The sequence below is a fragment of the Argopecten irradians genome, chromosome 13, assembly GCF_041381155.1.
Source record: "Argopecten irradians isolate NY chromosome 13, Ai_NY, whole genome shotgun sequence".
Lineage (NCBI taxonomy): Eukaryota > Metazoa > Mollusca > Bivalvia > Pectinida > Pectinidae > Argopecten > Argopecten irradians.
Window position 1 is genome coordinate 15,436,311 of NC_091146.1, and position 23,217 is coordinate 15,459,527.

Below are 23,217 nucleotides of genomic sequence, written 5' to 3' on the forward strand. Positions count from 1 at the left end.
GTGAATGTATTTAGGTTTGGGGTGGTTGTGGTATATTCGTGTTCGGTCGTTGTGTAATAGTAAGGACTTTTGCCCTTTTCATCTTGCAATTACACCGGTCGATGCCGCTTAAGACACCCAAAGCCTATATCTCGTACAGCATCAAAATCTTTCTTATTAACGTATATATCAATTTATGTCATTATGCTATTAATATAAGATCTGTAACCCACATTTTGTACAAGGTATAAACACGGTTGACTGTCGAATGAAGTAACTCGTTCAATCCATAAATATGAATGTATGGATTCCACATTACTGAGAATAATCTATCAACTTTACAACTGCTCCAAGGACAAATCTGTTAATTGGGAAACTCTAATTGCTCAAAGTTATTTACCAAAGTGTAACTAGTAGACATCAACTAAATTCCTCAGCCAGCAGTTAAGATACATTTTAAATGTTCTCAGTCTATGACAGTTGTTCAGTACATGTTGGGTAGGTGTCAGCATTTGTAAATCTCACCCGAAAGATAGCATCATCACATCTATCACACTAAATGTGATGATCAAAATATTATAAAATATATGTACAAATGATTTATTTTGAAAATATACCGTTAGTATTTCTAATTTATACATTTTAAATTGTTCACCAGTAACCTACATTGTGTATATGGTAACGCCGAGTCTAGCACAAACAACGAATAAATCATCTTTTTAGTAAAGAATATCAGAATACGTTGACAAAGAGTAAATCCTTCATCCAGCACAGTCAGCAGGTACACCGTTTTGGAATTAATACTTTTGTATTATTATACTTATACTATAACCTATGGAGAAATTGAGCTATTACCTGATTAAACTTATTTTGCCATCATTTGTTAATGAATATAATAATAGCCTTTCTTGAAGAAGAGTAAATTACTTGCCTTCTTAAACCAAAAGGAACAGAATTGCTATGCGATGAATATACAATCTGCAAACTATATTTTAGACAGGTTAATATCAGGTAGTAAACAGCGGATAAACCATCACTTTTGGTAATTAATATAGCAAAACTTTACCTCATTACTACTTTACCTTCTAGAATTGGCAGATGAAACCTTCATTTTGTAATGATACCATAAAACTTATATCCCATTCATTCACAAAGAAGAGTAAAAACCTTACCTTGTAAACCAAGCCGATGAAACTTTTATTTTGTAATGATACCATAAAACTCACTTCCCATCCATTCTCAAAGAAGAGTAAACACCTTACCTTGTAAACCAAGCCGATGAAATCTTCATTTTTAATTGATATCTTAACACCTATATCCATTTCGGAAGAAAAAGTCCCTTACATAGTAAAATCAGCAGGTAAAAACAATATATTTGAAATGAATATCATTATAACAATATCCATTTATAAAAAAGAGGAAATACCTTACCTACTTAAAGCGTCAGATATAACCATTATGACCACAAAAGGACTTTACCTATATCATATATGGTACTGAAGAGTTAATATCTCTTACCTAGAAAAATCAGCAGATACGCCATCGTTGTACAACACATTCGATGTGTCCTCAACTACCACTCCAGGCGTGTTGTTTGTTCTCTTAAGCATCGATTCTTTGAATTTTTAAAATGGTAATCCTCCAGTCATTAGCGATATAGAGCGACTGGTGATAAAAATCAGCCCGACCCTAACACGTGTATGTAAGTTATTTTATAATTCATAAATCTATAGTTTTGGGACGCGGTTTATTATAAGGGAATCATACTAAGTTGAACGTCGTTCCGACCGCTTCAATTTAGTATTATAACGTTTTAGATAATAATTGAAATCTATTCAACCGTTTTCAATCCGAGTATAAATGCTTAAATGGTGATCGATTTAGCTTTAGACTGCTTACTGTTATACAAAGTGCCAAGGTCAACGAGACACTCATCCTTACTTAAAATGATTCGGGTGTTGTGAGCGGATGTTCTCTAAAGTCACAGACATATTGTATTTTTCAACTATAGTTTGATTAAGCAATAACAAGTTAATGTCATACCGTTCCATACGTTATGTATTGTCTACCTGTAAGTCACCCGAGATTAATTTATCTCTACAACACTCAATTTCATATTTGTAGATCAGTGTTATTGAAAAATATAATTTCTCCCATACTTCACAGGGATATCCCGCGGTTGCTAGGGAAAAGATATCTCTATCTTACACAGGGGGGTGCAAGACAGCTCACACGCGCTAGACAATAACGTGACGTCATCAATACATGCGGCGTAACTGCGGCGCGCATTGTCGATGACGTCATCAATTTTGACGCATAACGACATTCCTGCGATAATGGCGCGATAAAAAAAACTGGAAGCCAAGTGAAACTTCATCATTTTTTCTACTGAGTATGGGAGAAAAAGAATCAAACATGGGGTCTGTGAAGTGGACAGGGATATCTCAACCCTCATGAAAGATTTTGGCCGTCAACCCTTATAACGTTTTAGATAATAATTGAAATCTTTCACTCGGGTTGAGATATCCCTGTCCATTTCACAGACCCATGTAAGATTCTATTAATCTTGATTTGTGATTGTATCTGAAGAGAAAACCGATTCACTGTTGCGTTTAACGTGCATATTTCATCTATAATTTAATTTTAATTTTTTGCGCTAAACATATTTGCACTTATTTTCTTTTCTTTACATCGTTTCTCTACTGCGCAGTTGTTATATTTCTCGGGTGTAAAAAAATGGCGATTAACTATTTGAAACATTTTGGCGGGGTTTTATTTTCGCGAATAATCTTTCTAGCCCTTTAAATTCCCGTTCTGAAAAGACGAAACCATAATTTTGATAAATTTCGCTAATTTGGATTTGGAGTTCGATTTCTGTAATAGTAAACATTTAATTTCCGTAAGAAACATTAAAAATAATGTCTATGTAAGTATGGGTTTAAACGGAATTCGGGTCCGGGTTCCTTCCTGTTCCGTTCAAGTTAATTAGAACTCGTGATTGTAAAATATGCTGTGTCACATTATCATATGGGGGTTTGTTTTGCCAGCAGTTTGGGTGAGAGTCCAACAAATCATCATTGTGATGTCACTCATGTCCGCCAGCCCATTTTAACAGTCGATTTTAACAGTTCGTTGGACCGCTCGAAAGAACAATTAATTTATTGGCATTTCTGTCATAAAGAAACTATTTTATATGGTTATAACAATATCGCATTAAAGCTTAACTTATACATGTATAGGGTATATATTATCCTCTCCCCTGATCGAGCGAATGCTGACTGGAAATCATGTCGGGTTTATACCGGAAACACAGCGCAATGCATTATGGGAATTATTACCAGGCAGTAATGATATGAGTCTAGCCACGATCACGTTCCTGTGTTGAATTGTTATGTTGTTTGTTAGACAAATATCTCAGCTCAATTATCCGTATGAGGCGTCATGCATTCGTTGATAGGCAACGCTAAACTTCAATGTATATTCTGATGCAGACACTGCCGATTGAAATAAGACAGGCGCTAAATTTCCTCAATTTATTACTTTACCCGGATACAAATTAAATAGGTAGTTTTTTTTTACAAACGTAATATGTCACCGAAGTCTTCTAAAACAGCTGTATAAAACACAACCGACCGTAATCATATAGGGCTGTATATCCATGGAGAGTCACTCTTATTAAAACCTGTGGCGCAATTTATTTTTCGAATTGGTTTTGAATAATTCATCCAATATCAACATCACTTTTTAGCCTTGCCATTATAAAATACACTTATACTAAGGCATAACTTTCAGTCTTTAGATATACCGTATCAGATAAAGAATGCTTTAAAACTTCGTATTCCAGGGAGATTGTTTCATTGGTCTTTGCATGTAATAAGTTTATTATGACCTTGAAGGCAAATATTTTTTGAATGTCTCTATGTGCTTTGCATGAAACAAAATAGTATTCGCTCTTGCTTATGAGCGTGAGTTCGGACAAAGCTTGGTGTTTTTACCTCTGGACACTGTAACTTTCCTCCTCGTGTTTATTCTAGAAGATAAATCACTTCAGCTATTTCATTTGACGATGATCAGGAATATAATTACCTCGATGTTTTCGACCATGACATGGCATATTTTGCTGACTGTTGTTACACAAATATATTTAAAAATGGATGAAATAAACAACATGTGAACCGGGGTAAACATTGAAATTCCACGAGCACACCTCATATGAATTGACTTCGCTTGAAAACCTGCACGTGAATTTCACGTGCTATTTATTTGAAATCCACGTGAAGACATCATACAGTTTAATTGACCGCCCTCTTATGGTAGAAAGAGAACAATGAGAAAACTATAGGGATTGGATTGCGTTTTTATGTTAACCATGCTTGTATGGAGCAAATCCTCTATGGATATATTCTATGTAGCGCATTAGCATATGTTTACATTTTTCCAAATTTCTATGAAAAACAACAATATACACGTAATGTTGCGTCAAAATGTAAACAAAGTCATAGGTTTCTTTTTTAAAAAAAGTTCGATGTTACCATGCGGTTATGGTAAACAAAATCGGCTAGTATTTGCGTATAGTGAACAAGCCAAGCAAGTGTAAATATATAAAAATATTAAATGCATGATTTCATAAACATCAACACAATACTATTTTGCAGCGTCCACATGACCTCGAGATAAGGCGGGTCGTCTGCCTGTATAACGGTCTCGTGTTATCTCGGTTTTCCGATGTTAACATAGGCTGACCACTGGGACATTGACACTTGACCACACCAGAACTTTTATCGCATGTTGTCAGAAATATGTAAAAACCTTTCATGGCGTTCTATCGATTGCGTACACACTGATCACGGTGTTTGTTTACGTATCAGCCAAGTGGCCGCTGTGAGTGCCCGAGTTAATCCCCAAACATCTTCGACATTTACCCAAGAACAGCAAACCGTTGTCTACACGATACCCGAACAAGAGTCACGTCTCAAGGTAAACCACGTCTGAAAGGACATTTTAATTGCACTAAATGCCCCCGAAGCCATTACACATTCCTACCGGAGTTAGCTAATCATATCAATTGGTTTTTCTCCGATTCGTTTTACGTTGTACAATAAAATTATTTTCATTCATACACACTAATTTATTCTGATTCAATGGATATATTCTACCAACTCTATGGTCTTTCATGACTTTCAATTTTAACTACATGGGTCAAGTACTTCTGTTCCAATAATATACAATAAATGATTCATAGGTCAAGTCCAACGAATGCCTTGGACACCGACACCATGCCGTATAACAAAAACCTTGATAGTAAATATGACATCTCAACAACTAACTTGATACATGTAAATAGTAACTGGGCCTAGTTTCATGAACATTCCTTAACTTTAAGGAATTCCTTAATTAAAAATTATCCATAGGAAAGCATTATAGATTTTAAGGAAGGTTCCTTAACACAAGATTTTTCCGTTTACTTTTGCAATGCTTGTTTGTGGGGAAATTTAAGTAAAGCAATTCCTTAAAGTTAAGAAATGTTTATGAAACCGGGAACTAGAAGTGTAATCCATCTTGTTTCCGCGTGCTGTTAAATTTCGCGCATGAGCAGAAACAGCGAAAATAAACAGGTATATTAGAAGTATATGATTCAAAATAGCGAAATTAATATAAATTAAGAATGGAAACGTCGTTAGACATGGAAATACGAAATAATGTCGGCGCGATAATAAGTTGTTTTACAGTAATTCATATCACCAACACTCCTGAATACACCAAGCTCTTGATGACTTATATGTTGGAATTGATATAAAAATTGTAATGTTGGAACAGTCTTAAATCATCCGTGAAGAAGCGCAGCTATACCTTATGTTTGCTACATTCATTTAATGTAAACCAATTTTAATTTCAACACAAGTTCTTGAAAAGAAATAATCGTGGATCTAACAATATAGATGATGAAGATATTAATTCGGGGAGATAAGCTTTCGCGAATTTACTTGAATCGCGAAATTCGCGAATGTAAATCGCAGGCAAATGGAATACCGAAACAAAGGTCCTTAACTTTTATACTAGATATGTCTTTCTTTAAAACAAAAGGTAAAAAAAATCTAATGTGTATATTAATTACAAGAAAAAACATTGTTTAAAGAACGCCACCCTGAAGCGAAATGGCAATGAAGTGATCAAATGATTATTGACTTGGTGTTTCACAAAAAAGGATACACCGAGTCAATATGCTAAATATTGAACGTCACGTGACCATGTATTAGCTAATGAAAAAGTGGAAAATTAGAGCATATCTAATATACATCAATATATTCCTTCATACTGTAAAAGTGAAGGTAGATTATATATTAATAATTGGATAAGAACCCAGGCCTAGGACTGTACTAGGCTTTTGTCACCTCTGCTTCAGTTGTTTTTCGATATTTTCTTATATTAGATATGCTCTGATTTTCGACTATTCTCATCGGCTTATTTTTATTTTTTTTATTTGTTTTAATACTAAAACCAACTCTCTGATTGGCAGATTCTAGAGACGTCAAAGTCGCGTATTGATTTAGAAAAAAAACCATAATACATTAGAAAATCAATGGAATCGTACGCTTAAACGCATTTCATGTTATCAAGTAGTCTGAAAAATTAATTATAAACATTAATGTAACTATTTTTTAACTTCATAGGGGTATGAAATAAATTTTGTTTGCAAACTTTTGTTTTCACAGTTTGCAAACAAAATTTCTTTCATACCCTTATAGAAGTTAAAAACACCATTACTCAAACGTTGAGTTCTTGATAATTTTTTTGACATTTGTTAAAGAACTTTATATCTATTATAGAAATTAAGGACCTTTGATTCGGTCCATATGGTGTTATGATTCAATTTTGCTATTAACGAGAATTTTCATTGGCTTAAAAGCTATTCTATCAGCCAATAAATGAAAAAATGGCGTCGACGATTGTAACGTCGCTTCTGATTGGCTGAGATAACGGCGTAATGATTTCATAGAGAAAAGAGTCCCAAAATGAATATTGAACATTAAAGAGATTATCAATAGTAAATTGAATGATAATGATTACCTTGAATATACTTTTTATGTTATGAAGATATAACACAAAAATCTTAGCGTACGCTTTGCGGTTTGTCTAGAATACACACAGATTTTTGCGTTGTAACTTCATTATATGAAAAATCTATTCAAGTTAATCCTTAAATAATGTCTTGGTAGAATCTAAAATACGGCCTGTCTCTTTATTTAAATTCTACCAAGGCGTTTTAAAACCATATAGACCTCAACAAAGGTCCATAATTAATAATTGTATGTAGACGGTGGCTGGGGTGACTGACATAAACCTCTTAAAGCAGTTTTGAAGGAACTAATTAAGTAATTATATATGTTCGCGCATTGTCACGCAAATAATATATATCAGACGCCTTTTCGTTTTCTCCATAGATATGACTATGCAGAACTGAACCTAATGCGCGAATCAATAAAATTACTAAAATGCACTGTGCTATAAATATTACAGCGTTTACGTTGAGAACAGCAGAGGCAGACAATCCCTAGAGAAAACAATCCATATATATGTAATATAGATATCCATGCATTTGTTAAGGTGAAGTATGGTCTGTCATGTAACCACGAAGCAAAATGTGATGTAAATCCATCGTTCTACACCCTCATGAAAAAAACACACACACAAATATAGACAAATTCCAAGGTATTGTTAACGGTTTTAACTGACATCGTTGAAATTCCTAATCGTTTGTATCTATTCGATCAAGCAGGTACAATGTGTACGCTATATCCATACTCAAGCCGGATGCTTGGAGGAGAGAGATAAACAACAAATGGGCACGCGGGGAGTGTCTTGTACTATTAAAAAGCACCTTTCAGACAAAAGCGTATTTTTGAAAAAGTAAATAGCTACTTCAATTACAACCGGGTTATTACCGATAAAATCGCAACTTGTACTACATTTATTTGTTATTCTAAAGATAGATGGTTGGAAAAATTAGGACTCCGTTTTCATAGTTAGTTAAGTGTGTAAAAATAGTAAACAGTTGATCAAACACACAATAGACTTAATGACTATGATAACAATGATACAGTCTTAGTATAACCCCGCAAACAAAAATCAAACAAAACCTATTTTCCTTTCTTTTATCATGTTTACTTAAACTATATGGTATCCATGATGTCACGAAAATATCCTCAAACAAATACAATAGCCTTTAACTCATTCATCCCTATGACACATTTATGTTTTCTAGATAAAAGACTAGGCCAGTCCATTTTGAAATGGCAGGGACGATTGGGGTTAATTAGTTAGTAATACAGAGTGTATTTACTAAGAACAAATGATCTAAAACAATTACTATTTTGATCATATGCCAATACCACGATACCAACTTGTTGAGCCATTGCCATACTCAAAAAGCAGGTACATTGTAGTTTCTGAAATACACGATAGGTAACAGCGAAAAAACAATTTGATAATTTTCGGAATCACATAATCGCGCCATCATTTGACAAAGGAAATGATAAATACAGATATAGGGAAAATAAACGAGACACTTTCTGTATGAGAAGTAAAAACACCGTATTATGGAAATTATAAAATATTATCAGATTAGGAGAAAATATCGAGTGAAAACGAAGTGGAAGTACACTGACTCATTTTTATTACTCTGGACAGCTTAGAACCAAAGAAACCATATTCAAGAATATTTAGAATCTTAGAAAATAAGAGAAAACAGTTTGCAAAACACATTCGAAATGAATTACATGTAACGTAATTCAAATTTAAGGAAAGTATTTAAAAGTTTGAAAACAAGTTTATATTTCACGAAGAACATGTTTTTGCTTTGTTTTGTTTTGCTATGACAATTTCCAAACAGATCAATGACAGACTCCCCTACATTGAAGTTACACCTACTAACTGTGTTAGATCACAGGTGTTCGTTTCTAATATAAACATAAGTATAATACTGGGTCAAGGTCTATAACTCGGCCGGCCATATAAACAGTACCCAATTTCAGAAAAAGTATGATTATTAACCAACCGTATAGGATATGATAATAGGAATACTCTCAATCGACAGCCAGATAATTTATCTTTAATTTGGTATATGATACAATATATATCATCATGCCGTATAAATGTCACTAGGTATCCAGAAACATCGGAAAACAGCCAGATTTCAACTGGTCGGACACTGTGGTGTCCTCCGATAAACACGCCAGGACTCTAATGCGTAGCTCAAAAACCACTGCATGTCAACACTTCAGCGTCATAAGAATGAAAGTTTGGTAGAAAACAAACTTACCGGTTAGTAAATCCATGGATAAATACCATCCATTTGCCTAACGTAGCCCTTTGAAATTTCCGATTGAAAAATTTATGTCTCTAGCCGCCATGTAAGTATGTGTGCAGTAGATTTGTTTTGTCGGCGTTGATTGGCTCTCGAAAATTAATTGACCAATCAACGCCGAGAAAACAAATGTACTACACACATATCAACATGACGGCTAGAGACACACATTTTTTCAATCGGAAATTTCAAAAGGCTGTATTGAGCAAATGGATGGTATATAGATAAACACTAACATACCGGTAAGTTTGTTTTTTACCAAACTTTAATTCCTATGAAGCTGAAATGTTGACATGCAGTGGTTTTTGAGCTACCCATTAGAGCCCTAGCGTGTTTATCGGAGGACACCACAGTGTCCGACCAGTTGAAATCTGGCTGTTTTCCGATGTTTCTGGATACCTAGTGACATTTATACGGCGTGATTTATATTGTATCATATACCAAATTAAAGATAAATTATCTGACTGTCGATTGAGAGTATTCCTATTATCATATTCTATACGGTTGGATAATAATCATACTTTTTCTGAAATTGGGTACTGTTATATGGCCGGCCGAGTTATAGACCTTGACCCAGTATTATACTTATACTTATATTAGAAACGAGCACCTGTGGTTAGATAGGAGCTTACTTACCTAGATATAAAGGTGTGCTACATAATTCATATAGACAAACAAAGTTATTAAATGTATATACAAAATATTTTTTCTATAAGACTTATTTCATCATATTTATAAGTATACACCCCGCAACGAACGGTCGATTAGAGTTTGAAGGGTCCAACATGTACACTGAAATTAGGTTTTCTGTCTGAAGTTGATCATCCGTAAGACTTACGACATTGATCACATGATACGATGTCGTGGTTTACTGTGCGCATGAGCGTTCATGTAGTACTTCTAGAAAATTAACCAAACAGCAATACATGTTACCTATGATCTTAGAGTAACTGATTTACTGATGTAGTAAAAAATTCTCATGGCCAGGTTTACTCCTCATCGAATATCATTTACGGGTACCTACATGGTCACTATAGCATGTCAGCTGTACCAACTAACATTCATAGTTGACTAACCACTGACCAAACATACACTGATACTTTCATAACTCTAACGCTACATGTAAGGAACTTGCTATAATTAGTGTGACAATCTGGTCGAAGGATCATTAAAATATGATTTGTGCGATACGCATGAACTACGTGACTGAAAATTGGTAGTTTTTCTCAGGGTTCAATAGTGCGACCTCAGAGTCTATACGTAGGGGCACACATCTCTGAATTAAGATGATAACTGATTCACGGTACCTTAAGTTGAGTGGATCAATCGTGTATGCACTCAATCACACGTATCATGTTCATAAAAGTAGAACGTTGTGCAATTTTAAACACTTGAGGTCCATAGTGCGGGCTTGAAATTCAACGAATATCGCCTTATACTACACAATTAAAGATTCTAAAACTATATCAAATTTACAAATTGATTAACACAGTACTGACTTCAAAATTTCAACCGCATATTGTTTGCCCATCAAGCATATAGTAAAGGTTTATGATTTACACAAATTGTTGCATGTGAATATATTTTAGGCGAAAACTAACTCATTTCAATGACTAAGTGATAAACAGTCTATTATTGTGGTCAAAACCCAGGTGTGATAGATCAATTGTTGCTGGTACCGTTAATGAATAACCAGAATAAGGTCAAATCATGAGGACAATTATCTCTAAAAGTAAGAAAGGTCAGTGTTCATATCATGGTCATACTAATTTATTTAAAAACGCCCTGTGAATACATTATAGCCTACTTGAATTCATTAAAAAGCTTTAGATGAACAAAAAAGTGTCGGAGTTTAATTCACAATTTTACAACGATCGTAAAAGCAATGCCAACTTATTTCACCCTTATTATAAAAGCAGATCACAGCACATAAGTTAATTGTCCATGCTCGACTCTTTTACCCCTAATGAGATTCTGTTCATACACAATACTTTTACTAACATGGAAACGTTGATAGATAGATCTTCTATCTGTCGGAGAATATTCTTTCTGACTTGTGAGGGGCCAGAATATCTATAAGTTGAAATGCAAGTTATAAAAATAAGTATACCTATATTTCAAGAATCGTTTATGAGACACTTCCCTGTCGAAGACACCCATTACTGTTTCAGACGCGCCCACCGACCCACCTATATAAAGCGTGTGAATCGACACGGGTGCGCTCAGTCTATACATGTACAACTGTACATATACACCTAGTATTTGAACTCTGTATCACCTACTGATGCATAAACAAAGTCTTTATCGTTGTAAGGGGCTTGTTTAAGCATGAAAAACTGTCAACTCCTCTAAGCTGTCATTAAATGTTTGTCAAAATAAAAATTCCACACGAGTAAAAAGAAATCCAAATTATAATCAGTTTAAATAGGAAAAACACATTAATGAGCTTTTTTTTTTTGCTCAAGTTTCATAGGAAATAAGTCAATATTGGTCAGATTTATTTGTCTGAGATAGCATTTTAACATCATATCCATATTGGTCAATGCCGGGCCCATGTGGGGCAGAGGGGCGGGGCCAAAAAATTGTCAGATAGAGAATATTTTTGAGGCTAAAAACTTCAAAAATATTCTTCTAAAATTCTGGAAATGGTAAAATCAAATACACTTTATAGATGAAAAGGCCTTAAAATGTGTTTTATAAAAATTGTGAATTGTATGACTATGGGGTCTCATGTTTCCACTTCGGGGTCAAGTTTACTATAGTTTAAATAGGAAAAACACATTAATGAGCATTTTTTGCTCAAGTTTCATAGGAAATGAGTCAAACTTGGTTAGAATTATTAGCCTGAGATAGCATTTTAATATCATATCAATATTGATCCTGGCCTACCCCTTTGGGGTAGAGGGGGTGGGACTAAAAAAAGGTCAAATAGTCTAAAACTTCAAAAACATTCTTCTAAAATTCTGGAAATAGTACAATCAAATAATTATAGATGGAAAGGTCTTAAGGTGTTTTATAAAAATTGAGAATTATATGACCCTAGGGTCTCATGTATTCCCTGGGGAGGGGGGCCAAGTTTACTTAAGTTTATATAGGAAAAACACATTAATGAGCATTTTTTGATCAATTTTCATAGGAAATGAGTCAAACTTGGTTAGAATTCTTAGCCTAAGATATAGCATTTCAACATCCATATCAGTCCTCGATGACCCCCTGGGGGACCAGAGGGGCAGAACCAAACAGGGTCAAAAAGATTAAAATTTCAAAAAAAAATACTTCCAAGTTCACAGGTTTGATGGAAGCAAATACTCTTCATAGTCTAAAAAGTCAAATTATAAATCACTGACCAACTTCAAGGCCAGCATATAGTGGTTTTATATTCTTTATCATTTTGTTTCATATTATTTGTTTCGTTATATATTCTAACTCAGGTGACCGTTTAAGGCCCATGGGCCTCTTGTTGTACTTTTTTCTGTAACCATGGAAACATCTTCCTCCTCCTCCGGGGTCAGTTTTTCTCGTGCCCTTCCTTAAATTCCATAATTATACTTTTCGAGTGTAGTACTGGTAATAGTCCTCAATGACTCTCCTGTGAGGTTTTGGAATTCCGCCTCAATGCTCGCTTAGCGCATACTTGTCCAGTTGGTGATCCCCTCTTCAATCGAGCTAAATTTGGTATATCAATATGTTCCATGTCATACTCCCTCAGAACGCAGCGCCAGGGGCAACACATTCTTTCCCACCAGCGAATGCCTTGCCTTCAAAACAACCATCTACAATATAACAACAGGCACATATGAATTATAAAGCGATGAACATATAGAAAAACAAATGCACTCTACAACACCACCAACGTCAATAATCCATATGCCTACTGGCCTGAAAATTTTATATGTAATTACATAAGTACAAACCAAATCATACCCCAACACTAAACAAAATATAGGGTATCTTAACACAGTGACAGTCCAAACATATGACTGCATATCAAACCAATACTTCAAATACACCTTTGAGACGTCCCCCCCAACCCCAAATCACAGCTGGGTAACCAACCCTAACAAGCATTGTGTAAACCCTACCAAATGTCCTAGTGATAATAAAAGCCATTGACTAAAGGCAAACATAAATAGAGTTATGCTAGACCAAAATATCCATTACCTACTGACTGATCATAACCTAAAGAAGTCGGTCAACCACAAAAAACACCTCTGACACGACCCCTCTACACTCGTGTTAGACTAAACACACTGCGTTGACCCCATTTTAAAAACCATGTGAAATCATCCAATAAATAGTTCACTATATCAACCAAAAACCATGTGAACCAAAAGGTAGATTAACCTTACCTGCCAACAGATTAAGTACACAAGATATTCGAGTGACCAAATGCGGTTAAAAACCCACGACCACCGTCGTTTTCACCCCACACCTAACACCCACGCCTTGGGCGATCCAAAATGGCGGGTAACGAAAACACACCTAGGGACTAGGAGTGTACGCCACAATACCGAAGGGGGTATGCCCGATCAAAAACAGGCTAATTCACAATAAAACGATGTGAACCAAAAAACTAGCAAAAGCTAGTAAACATCATAAAACATACGCCACCAAACGTACGGGGGATGCCCCGAACGTACAAACACCACGTGTTGGCCGGTCGTCTAACAAAAGTGCGATGTAAAAAAGTTTTAAACAAACGAATGCACTACGACCCTGCAGACAACAGACCGAGAAAAAAAACATCAGAACAATACATTGCGCTAAACGTAAATCGATAATACGACAAAATACTTACAGTATCAATGTTCTCTCAGTCCGCCAGCCAAAACATGCCTGGCTGTTGCGCGTCCAAAACGAAAGATCTCGTCAATGACCACTTCTCGCGATATTTCACTTGGAATATCGCCTAGCACAAACACATTTGAAACTACCTTACACCGACATCAAACCTTACATTCAGTCAGCCATTAAACACCATTGGCAACAAAGGTGGTCTACCAAAACAAACAATAAACTGTTTAAAATACAACCTACACTTAATCCTAACCTGTCCAGTCGAAGAGACCGCAGAGAGGAAGTTGTTCTCTCTAGGCTCCGACACACATATTTTACACACTCCTATCTATTGAGAGGGGAGGATCCTCCTACATGCCATGCATGTGATTCTCCTCTCACAGTGGAGCATGTTTTATTGCATTGTATTGATTTTAAACACATACGAGATAAGTACTATGATGTCTCCGACATGTACACTTTGTTTCATGCCGTGAGACATAATCGTATTTTCAATTATCTCAAAGAGATCGGTATTTTAAACAAAATATGAACGTTTTCTCATCATATCATCGTATCAACTCAACATTTCATCGTTTCATCAACATTGTGCATGAGTTTTTAGCCAAAACTATTTTATCCCATGCAAACCTTTTTTTATCAAATAAACGTTTACAATATGTGTTTTAGTCCTTACTTGCCTTTTCTTACCCTGATCTTTTATCCTGATATTAATGCATGACTTGTAGTTTGGCCCTAAATGACCTTAGTTGTCGATGGGCCGTAAAACTCAAACAAACAAATCAATGCCTTGTAGCACTTCGCTTCCGGAGATCAGCCAATTTCCCATTGATCATCGCCTTCATGGCAAATGACCACTTTCCACGTACAACATCTGTTTTCAAAAAAAATGAACTTTAACATTTGATAGGTTATTCATATTTTTTTAATTCTAAATGTGCTAATTTAAATAAATACGGTGTAAACTTCTTAAGTTAGTTCAGGAGTAAACAAATTTTGTTTATTTTAAAAGTGGCCACAGATCAACGCCATGTTAAAAACTTTCAGGTAATATAGGAAATCGGAGTTTGAATAAAAACAGAACAATGCTTTACCTTTGGCATGGTGATAATAGTCGAGGTGACCTAGGGCTTCTCCTTCGTTTTGGAGTCATTTCACTTAAATAGGTCCTTTTGGGTGTTATTCCTTGAATTTCAGTTGCCAATGCATTTTTTTTTCTGGTGTACTGCATGCAGGCATGGGCTGAACTTCGTAAGATGTTTTTTTTCTAAAGCCAGGTCTAAGAGCTCTAAATTTGCAGTGGCTTTCTCTAGATATTCCTATTTCAAGCAAAGAAAACCCAAATGTTAGGATTTGAAATAAAACATTCTGATTGAAATATGTATGTTCCGATACTCTGCCCTAAATGACCTTTAGTTGTCGATGGGCCGTAAAACCATGAAAGCTGGGTCCATGTCCCGAGACTGGGTACACTGGTCTCTTGCGGATGCACACCACTTTTGGGGGTGTGGTGTGCGTCCGTCCGCGTGATATCAGTGTAGCTGAAGGCTTTCACAGTAGCTCCAATTTGAGCCAACCTGTTTGCCGTGGGTTGCATCTCGTATCCGGGGGAAGAAGGTCCTGGTGGTTGAATAGGTTTTGCTCTTTTTTCTTCCTTTTTTTACTGCTACACACTACTTTGGCTTCAGACTCCGGTTAGACAAGAGGTAATATGGGCCCTGTATTATCAATCGGCTGGTCATGCAGAGCCCTTGGTTCGTAGATTTCCAAGAAGGCGGTGGCTTAGGGTCAATCGTGAGTTTAATTTGGATTGTCTTGATTCTGATCGAGCTTGTAGGTGTACAATCTTGCGAGCGTGCTGTCGCAAGCTTGATTTGAATTATGTTCGTTCGAAATATCCTCCCGAGTATACTATCTGTGTAACCCTGGCACTTTGACACTGGATATTCATGTCATCATGAGTGTCCCCCTGTTGGGCTCCGAGGTGGGTGGGGGCACAGCTAGCGAATAGTATAAACTCTTAAAGATGGCTTCCCAAAACAAACAAAATGAACTACATCCAAAATCTCCCCAAAAGGAATCAACCACAAATCAACAAACAAAAAGCGGTACAACAAACACATTCCCACAGTTTCTGGTCATGACACAGAGCGGCAAGACCACTGCAGGTTTATCACCCTTAATATTGCGAAAGGGCATCAAAGGCATTGCCCGGCGATGTCAAATCTGTTAAGCCTTTGGATCGGGTGATCTCCTAATAGAGGTTTTCCGCAAGCAACAAGCGGAGAACCTCCTTGGAACCACCAGTTTTTTGCCGGCCTCACTGTGTGTGTACCCTTATGGATTTCCAGCATGAATGCAGTATATTTCCAGCATGTTTGCAGCATAGAATTGTAGCATGGTTTCAGCATGGATGCAGCACAGTGACCAAAATTTCTGTCTATATATCTTTACTAGATGCAGCATGTTTCAATTATGCAAATGATGTTGGGATCATACTGCATCTCTGCTGTGAATGTGGCTGCAATGCAGTATGGTTGCAGCACACATTGCAATGAAAGCCTGTAGTGGTAACCATACTGGGACCATGCTTTTACTGTGCTGCAGAAAAGCATAGTCCAGCATGATTGCAGCATGGGAAATGTGTATACAGAAGATCATGCTGGGATCATGCTGCAGAACAGCACTATCCCAGCATGATTGTAGTACAGGCAATGTGAGTACCAATACACATGCTGGGATCATGCTGCAACTGTGCTTCAGTACAGCATTATCCCAGCATGATTGCAGCATGGATAATGTATGTGCTTAAAATGACCATGCTGCAACCATGCTTGGATTGTGCTGTTGTACAGCATGTTGCAGCCTAGTTGCAGCAGAATGCCAGCATGTTTCAATTATGCAAATGATGCTGTGATCATGCTGGGAATCTGCTGCACAACTGTGCTGTACAGCAGCACAATCCCAGTATGGTTGTAGCATGATCACAGCATGGTCATCCCTGCAGATTTATCATGAGAAAGTCACATATGCTGGGATCAATGCTGCAACCAGTCTGTAATAAAATAGTACATTTATGTAACAGGTAAATGCAATTCTATGAAGAAAATAAAACCAATTAATTAGCACATAAAAACAACTGTACATAGATTATGAAGGAAACATTTGCACACTAAGTCCACAAAATAGGTGACTAGACTTATGAGATATATGAACCATAGCAAAGAAGCTTAAAATATATTTAAACTTTACCTGTATTGCAAATTGCTAACTATCAGAATTAGCTATTTTCAATTAAGTATTGACTTATGGGAGTATTTTTATGTTTTTATGTATTTACAGTCAGGGATGGGTTCAATTACATAGCAATGTAATTAATTAAATTACACATTACATTTTAAAATGGCATTACCATTACATGTATTTTGCAATGTAATTAATTAAATTACCATTACTTTAACAATGTTATTAATTAAATTACCACATTACTTGTCCCCTTTTTAACATGAAAAGACCCAAACTTTTACTGCAAGGACTGGGCCACTATGTATAAATAAAACTATGTTTTAACAATAACATTATTCCATGCTGTACATTTGTATACTAATTTTAAGCTAGTGCCTTCCATTAATTAGGTTACTTTTAGATAATCCAAATATTACCTTTGTAAGAATGAGTCCCTTAATTAGGTAATAAATTAATAATGTCACCTGTCAACTATACAATCAATCATTGTTAACAGTACATTTAATTATTGAGTTAACATTGTTTTAATTATCTTTAAAACTAATACTCTATTGAAAAATGGTGTGACCAGAAAATGTACAAGGTACGGATATCTAATTTAAGGATCTTATGGTAGAAGTAACATAAAATATACAACACTATTAGGATAAAAATTTGTGTTTTACAAACGATATATCTATAACATTGCCACCATTGACATTCTATTGATTGTGACGGTCAATCTAATGCATTTTACCCCCATATTTTTGTCTTTATAAATGAATGCATTTTTTTGTTCTAATTTGTGCTGGAAAACTAAGCCTCTTTATTAAGCCATATATTTATAGTGGGTATGACTTTGAATGTCACATTAGGTGTGATTCTAACCATTATAACCTAGCTACAGCCTGCCAGAAATATTGAAGGTAACGATCAATTGTTCCTCAACCTTTATGCTGTTTGCCACCCAAGGTATGATAATCTAATAATTAAAGGTAGCTAGTCTAGACCCTCTGGTCTTCAAATCAAACTTCCAATTTTGTACCTAATTTAATACAATTAAGGGCATAGGTGGGAAAGACATTGTTTTCTCACTATTGATCTTGAATGCAAAAATAAAGAACTGTTATCAAACTATATGATAGACCGTAGCTAATCATAAGAATATTAAAAGCTAAAATGTAAAAGACAAAAACTTAAGTAAGAACAGAAATAAGGGAAAATGTAATCTGACAAAAACATCACATGTAATTGAAAAGTAATTGAGCATTACATGCATTTTTGTAATGTAATTAATTAAATTACCATATTAAATGTAATTGAAATTTTGCTTCAATTACACATTACACTTCAGTTACTTGAAAAATTGTAATGCATTACAATTAATTTACCATTACATTTTTAATTAACCCCCATGCCTGATTTTACAACAATTTTACAGCTAACAAACTAACGAAAGGGAGAGATTATTAGAATAAAATTCAACAGCTACAGCATGAAATTATTCAGGACCACATCTAAGGGGCAGTGGAAATTTGTACAGAAAAAAATGCATTGAGATGTGTTTGCAAATAAAAAATATCATCAAACTTGCCAATTTCAGAATGCCTTTCTATCCTGAAAACTAACACATCATGGTCATACAATGTACATTGCAAAATAAACCTTTACAAAATTAAGTACTTAAAAACCTGGATACTTCTAGCACATTTTTCCCAATAAATGAACATAATTACTAAGTTACAATTTCACTTACAAATATGACTTGTAAATATTCAGCTTTTTCTTACAACCATTCTCAACTATAGTAGATTATTGCAGCTTTAGGATAATACTGAAATAATGTACACGCATATTTCATAAAAAAACAACAAAAAAACCAAACTTACTGATACACAAATATTTTCAACAGATAACGCATCTCTCCAAAAATAGCAATGCAAAAATCCAAAAATAACATGTAAACATGTATCTTGAACAAAACCAAACGTTTTTGTGTGGCAAGTATTTGGAAACGCATTAGCCAATGACAAAATGAATTTCCTCCTAATTGTAAAAAATGCATTTAAATCCTATCTAAGGAGTCCAAATTTTGCATCACTCACTTGAATCAAATCAGCTTGGAAATTATCAGTAAGTAGATATAATGTAGTATTTCTTTTCAGAATCATTTACCAAATTCTTTAGCTGTATATAGTTATATATACCCTACAATTACTAAAGTAATTTACATAGAGAATAGACACTGGTAATGGAATAGTGAGGAAGATTGGGAAAAGCTGTGATTAAATATTTTTTTTTAAACTATATATAATTCAACAGATAAAAGCAAGTAAAAAAAAATTTTTAAAAAAGGGGGGGGGGAATGAGGTATTTGTGAATTAAAAAAAATATTTCTACTGCTAAAAACTAGCACATCATGGTCAAATGTTAATAAATAAAAGTTTAAGATTTCTTTAAAAACTAAGGAAACTTGGCACTGTTTTAAAAACACATACACATAATATCAAAGCTTCAATTTAAAACACAAATATGACTAGTAAAGGTACTGAAAAAAACATTAATGTCTAAGTTACAATTTAACTAACAATTATGACTATGATTATTCAGGACAAATTTACTGAAATAACTAACGTCATTGTACCAAAATTGATACCAATACACGTAGATTTCTCTTATATGACATTTGTTTGCTTGGTGTGCTTCACTTTTTTGGCGAGGATTCACCTCGCCATTATGATCCTGGTTTGCAAAATTCTCTTACAGTCAATTTCCTCAATATGATTGGCTTAGAATTTGCTCGCAGATACTAGCGCTCCTAGCGGCAGTGTATTCAACAACTTTGATTTTACCGGGAATTTTAAATAGCAAATTTTGAATATGAAAGTTAACTGATATAAGCGTATCTGTAACGTTGAAATAGGAATAGTATATTACGGCTTTTTATATCCTTACTATATTTACACTATCCAAAAGATCTTCTGTTTGAAAATTTTCACCTGAATTATTTACAAAGTATCTAAATTTTTCGTTCCCAAAATGGGTTGTTTACAATGAATGAAAGACGTTTCGTCCCAAAAATGCTTCGCTTTCGAAGCTGTTTTTCCCCCAGTCGTTTACCTCCCTCCATTAGTGACAGTTATCCCGCAATGGAAAAAAAGAAAATCAATATTTCACCTCGAACATCAAAATTGATACCCTTAATGAATTTTTGTAATTTGAATCAAATTTGTCTCGGAGCAAATACCATTTCATGGGCGAAATGGAAATGCATTTATCACAGCTGTGTTACTGGCACATGTCGTTCATCCGGAACTAACAATGGAAGAAAGACAACTCTAACAAAATTTGGACAAATTTGGTCTACTGCAAAATTAGTACGTGGACAGACGGTGAACATTTTGTAAATGTCCAAGATTGGCGTAATCTAAACTAACGCGGGCAGTTAATAAGGATATGAATTATTTACCACATCCATAACTTACTCGATAATTTTTTATAAGCACCCGTGTATTAAAATCAGATTAGTAATCCATATACTCAAAGTACGTTCAGAGATTTTATACCACTAAACCATACTTATTAAAACATTTTAGTTATTTTCACCACAGGAGCTTGACGTTCTGATCAAAAACATACAGCATTATCATTAAACTAGGTTAATACGAAGTAAATTTTTGCCGAATGACATAAATCAATATATGGAATGTTCATATAACTCGAAGTGATATTTTTTTGGACTACTAGATCGACGAAAATGCCCGATTTCTTTTTCATAATTCTTCCGTAAAACGGCACTTAAAAAAGCTGTTTTCAATCTGTACAAATGTAGAGAAATTAATTGTTAATTGTTTAGCAATTATCCTGAGTTATATTTTTACCAACAAGCATCAGAGATTAGCAATCAAAACTTACATAAACATTATTCCCGACCGACTCTCCGCTTGCATTGTGTGATCACTCGAACGGAACTAATCACTACCACCTGGCACAGTCTTAGAAAATGCAATCGCACAAAAGCCCACATGATCACTGTTTTTAGTGCGATTCACATCTTTGGGTGTAGAACAATGTTAGTTTTTTTAACTTTTCACTCAACAAAATAGACTTTACGCTTTTCATGATCAGCACCCTCATTTTCTGTATAACTTATTAATTTAACCACTGTACCCATGCATTACGTGTGTATATTTATACTTCTTTGTGCACATTATATAACAACTGCTATATTACAAACAATTTATGAAGGACAAAACTCTTACAGGTAAGAACAGGAGGACTGAAGAACAGCGGGAATTAAAACTTCAATAATATTTCCTCTATGCTGGTATTGGTAATTATTGATTAAAATGTTTAATTATGTGATATTAGCCTTTTCAGTAATTACTCTGTTAACACATTTATTGTTTCCTTATGTTTTACACCGAATGTCAGCATGCATGTATCATTTCAACTGGAAACAGTCTAGGAGAAGAATTGTGTGAACAAAAAGAAGTAATTTTCAACTGTGGAAGCTTAATATTGTAATAATTATCAATCCGAAAAAATTACTATCATCATCTTCAAATTCCTTATTGTGAATTTAACTGTAATATGATTTAAGCATATACCTGACATTTGTTTATATTCTATGACATGTACACATGCTTGAAATGAAATGAAATGAATAAATAAAAGATAATTTAAATTTAAAACACAATATGACATAAGCTGGTAATATTTTTTGTCAAAAAACATTTAAGTCTATCGTTCATAACACACTAATCATCACCTTCGAGACAATTTAATGAAAATCAATTAAACATTAATTTGTATAACACAGGTCGTCTTATGTTTTCCCCGCCTTGGCTATCAATGTATTAATTTTAAACCTTTTTTTCGGTCACCACATGAACTGCCTTTAAATCAATCACACCAATGAGACATACATTTACTGCATTCATTATAACACTGTAAGGAAATTCTGCAAGATCAGCGAACATTGTTGATTTACCTTGAATATCTACATGCACAGTATGGTACCATATGTAACTAGAGAGGAGAAAATGTAGCGGCAAGACCGGGATTCGAGTCCCGGGACTCTCCGAACACTAGCTAAGTGCTCTACTACCGTGCTCTAGCTACCTTGTCATCGATAATCGACCCAGTCCAGTCCCGCTACAACTCCACTCCTCCCTCCTTTTTTGAATACATACGAGACCCTTTCAAACACCACAACCGTTGGTTATTTAGTTGGGTGCCAATTCTGTAACAGGAGAGAAGAAAATGTAGCTCTTCCGGCTGAGCTACCTGATCACCGATAATCAACCCAGTCTGATCCCGCTACAAATATTTATCTGGTTATTTTATCTCCCTTCCTATTTTCAATCTGCCTTTATGACTTAGAATCTTACCTGGTGGAAAAGAATATTTTGTCTTACAAAATCTCGACAAATTATGCACACTGTGATTGTTGCAAGCTAAACTACGTATCCGCTAGCTGATTACTGTTGATTGTTAATGATCCTCAAACACACTAATTACTTATTGTGCCAATGTAAATATATTCTACTCTTTTCAAATATTCCTGATTACTATTCATGTGTAATATCTCAAAACATTTGACATGTGCACGGAGTACGGCGGACCATACAGCCAATGTTTTGGGACATCTGCTAGATATTTCAGTTTCAGGTTACGGTGGCCAATAAAAGAAAACAAACACAATGCGGTTTTCATATGTTATTTCTTCTAAATACAACACTTTTTGTGCAAGTTGTCAAGCATTTATGGGGAATATTTTGCATTGAAATTGTCACCTTCATACATCGGTTTTGGGACTCCCTGGACATTGTATTTCCCCATTTTTTGAT